The 4,116-nt window shown below is 32.6% G+C and overlaps 1 long non-coding RNA gene across 1 annotated transcript; it reads left to right on the plus strand.

Annotated features, from left to right (window-relative positions):
- The first annotated feature begins 203 nt into the window (after nt 1-203).
- On the plus strand, nt 204-3,614 carry LOC310642804. The gene is made up of 2 exons (XR_014492965.1): nt 204-246; nt 3,514-3,614. It is a non-coding gene; the product is annotated as an uncharacterized lncRNA (long non-coding RNA).
- Nucleotides 3,615-4,116: the final 502 nt, after the last annotated feature.

The raw sequence follows: 4,116 nt of genomic DNA on the forward strand, positions 1-4,116 counted from the left end.
AATGTATAGACTCCTATTTCACACCATTTTAAATATTTATATTTGTGTAGCTTGTACTCTGTAAATGGTTTCTTATATTAATAAAAAAAATCAGAACAAATATATAAAACAATATGTATATTGGTATGTGAACAATTAAATATATAATCTATCTTTTGTTTTTCTACTAGTGTTATTATTACAACAGTGTTATATCTTTCTGATGCCCTTCGCAAAAACTTTTTAAATGAAAATTTTGATTACAAGGTAAGCTGGCAGTTGGTTTGCATTATTTTATGCATGTTTTTAGTTAAAGCATTTTTATAGTCTCCCATCTTAAACCAAATTCTAGATGCCTTACAATCAATTATGAAGCTCTTTCTTGTCAAATGCTTTTTAAAATTGTTTCTCCAGTTTAATCATCTTACCCCAGTTTATGTGTCAGCAGTAGCAGCTATTCTACAACAGAGATTAGAAGATATCTCAATATATCTAACATTTGATTAAAATGGGCTTTGCATTTAATATTTCATATTTGAGTGATGATGAATTAGAATTAATTTTGATTTGGACTTGTACTTTAAAACAGTTCTCCAGACTTGTATGATATAATAGGAGACAGACATCTGGAAAATTCTGGTTGTAGAAAATTTATTATTTATATATTTTAAAACATTTATATAATAAAAGTTTATACCAAACTCTGGGGAACTCCCAATTGATTTTATTGAATATTTGTCTTTACATCATCTAATTCCTTCTAACTGAAAATAATATTGGTCCTAAGCTCTGCTTTTATAATAAGATATGGTCTTTATAATATGGTCATATACAATACAGAGAAGAGCAACTAAGTTGATCAAAGGCCTGGAGACTAAAGGATATGAAAAATGGCTGTAGGAATTGGGTTTGGCTAGTCTAAAGAAAAGAAGAAACGGGGTGACATGATAGCAGTATTCCAGTATTTGAGGGGCTGCCACAAAGAAGAGGGGGTCAAATTATTCTCTAAAGCACCAGAAGGCAGGAAAAGAAACAATGGTTGGAAACTGATCAAAGAAGCAACCTGGAATTAAGCAGAAACTTCCTAACAGTGAGGAAAATTAACCAGTGGAACAGCTTGCCTTCAGAAATTACTCCAGAAATCTCAATCACTGGAGATTTTTAAGAAGAGACTAGACAGTTACTTGTCTGAAACGGTATAGGGGGCTGGACTAGAAGACCTCCAAAGTCCCTTCCAGTTCTATTCTATTCTGTTCTGTTCTATTCCATACAATACCATACAACATAATATATTTATAATAATATAATTTAATGTTTATAATAAGAGAGCCAGTTTTCTGTAGTGGTAAAGATGCTGACATGGAAACCAGGTTATTATGAATTCTAGTTATGTTTTGGGCATGAAAACTGGCTGATTAATTTTGGACTAGTCACTCTCTCAATCCATCAGAGATGTTTTCTGCAGGAAATACGAGGAGGATATATATTCACTGCTTTGTGTTATTTACAGAAAATAATAATGGTGGGATAAAATTCTAACAAATAAATATTCACCAGTCATTTTTGAAGCACACTGAGAAATATAAACAAATAAAATAACATTTACAAATATAATAAGTGAAAGAAATAAAAAGCAAAAATAAGCAAATTGTTTTCAGACACAGTAACATTTATTAGAAAAAATCAAAATGACATTGATATAAATTTACATATCAATATATTTTATGACAGTTTCAAAATTGGAATCAGTATTAAAAATAATCTGATTATTGTATAATCATTGACAGCTATTTATAATATGATTTCATTTATACATGTTGAACTTAGATTAGAAATGAAGTTGTGTCTAACTTGAAAATTTTAATAAATTTAACAAATCAGAAAAAAGTGAGAAGTTAAAAGTTAGATTCTATAACCTTGGAGAAATTCAAATTTGGATACAAGACAAAACTATTATATGTAATGTGATGTGATGTAATTCAATGCAACACAGTGCAATGCAATACAACACAACACAATACATACAATGCAATAATATTTACCAGAATTATTGGTCCTTAGAACATTGATACCAAACGTGAAAGAATGATCCAAACTAGTTTTTGCAGTTTTAACAAATTTTAGAAAATGAATTATCTATTTTGGCAATAATTACTAGAGTAATACACCAAGTAAAATATCTTGTACCAATTTTCTCTGAGTATAAATGTAAATCTGGTGTTTCTTCTTTCATTGATATTCTCATTATTTCATTAATGCTTTTCAGTTGTTCTGTTCAAATATTATTTTGACTTATCTATAAGTTGGTTAAATATGATTCATTAAGTAATTTAAGAACTGCTATTCCTTTGATAATGCAGTTCTTAACTTACTTTCTTTTTGGGAAGCACCCAGCCTGGCACAGAGGAGGGATCAAGTGTAGAGTTAGCTTGTAGTCACTGAACAAATGCAAAAGGGCTAGGAGTGACATGCCCCATTCTTGGAGCCTTATCTAGAAGTCGGCTGTTCCCAGGAGTTGGAAGTCAGATTGGGGAAATTTCAGAATCATAGGCAAAACATAAAAAAGTAGTTAGATCAAACTCTGCATGTGGGGGACTGGTGGTTTGTTCCTGATATCACTTGATGAATCATATTTAACCAACATAGATAAGTCAAAATAAATATTTGAATTTTGTGTGGTAGGTTTTTTGAATTCTATTTAATTCCATCTTTCAACTTATAAATGATCTTGGGTATGTAAGATAAATATCTGTTATCTAGCTCAGGGCTTTTCAACCTTTTCAGAGATTGTACCACTTTTAGGACATGACAATATTCAAGTACCACTAGTGCTTAGCAAGGGGTCAAAAACATGACTAAAAAAGGGGGGATTTTTGGTTGTACTCTTAGATTCATTTGTTGTTATAGAAATGGCTAGTTTACAATATGAAAAAGTACAAAGTTGAGGTTCAATATTAATGCTTCCTTCTACTGCAATAGAGAAAGTCAGAAGTCAATGCCTTTTCTTTTTCTCTTCTCCCCCTCACTTTTTTCCTTTTTTCTTTCACCCTTCACTCGCAAAAGCCCCCGTCTCTCTCTCTCTCACACACACACTTCTCCCAGAAAGCATTCCCCCCCTCTCTCTTTCTCCTCACCACTTCTCTAACAAAAGCCTTTTCTCTTCTGTCTCTTTCTCTGGAGTCTTTCCCCCCCCTACCTTTCCAGCCAAAACTGCCTCCTTTTATAGCTTCTTCAGTCTCTACCCTCCCTCCTCCTCCTTTCTCTCCCGGGTGTGCCAGAAGTGCTGATCCTGGGGACTTTGTCTTGGCCCTGCAGCTCCCAAGTACTCTCTCAAGGCAAGTCCTGTGCTGCACCGCTTTGGCTTGTTTCCTCTCCCGCTACTCTTGTCTAGGCTAGGCAGGGTCACGTACCACCTGCCAGGTGCCCATGTACCATTGGTGGTACGCGTACCACTGGTTGAAAAGCCTTGATTTAGCTATATACTAATAGTATCTTTAAAAGAAACACAATGATTAAATTATTGTCTATTTGCAGATTTGGGATTCCTATTTTTACCTTGCTGTCATATTTATAAATCAGTTGTGTCTACAGTTAGAAATGTTCACACGTTCTAAAAAGAAAAAAGTACTAGAAAAGTAAGTATAATTGTTGGCTTTTTTAAAAAATAGAGAAAATCTTTGTATCACTTATCTTTTCTATGCAAAATTTTATTAAGATTGAAAGTTGTCAAAACTGTGAGATTTGCTGTTGATTATTACTGAGAGACAGAATGTTGTTTTTCAAGGCAGAATTGTTTGAAGTACAATTGATTTCTTAAGTATGTTTTAATGGGATGTACCTGACAACATGCACAGTGCTCTTGAATAAATCTCTTTTTAAAATATTTTATTAATTTTCTAATATTACAATTAACATATTTGAAAAGAAACGTGGCGACTGGGTACAATAATTCCATTACATTTAAGTTTCATCGATACAAATCTCAAAATATTACAATAACTAATTCCCTCTGTTTCCCCCTTTATTATTATTCTTCATCATTTCCAAGTTTTAAGTGACCCCAATTTTTATCACAATTCCCCCAGAGTTTGAAGTTCTGAATACACTTCTTATCTATACAAACTACTCACCATCAAC

Source organism: Vipera ursinii, assembly GCF_947247035.1.
Source record: "Vipera ursinii genome assembly, chromosome: 6".
In the NCBI taxonomy this organism is placed as follows: Eukaryota; Metazoa; Chordata; class Lepidosauria; order Squamata; family Viperidae; genus Vipera; species Vipera ursinii.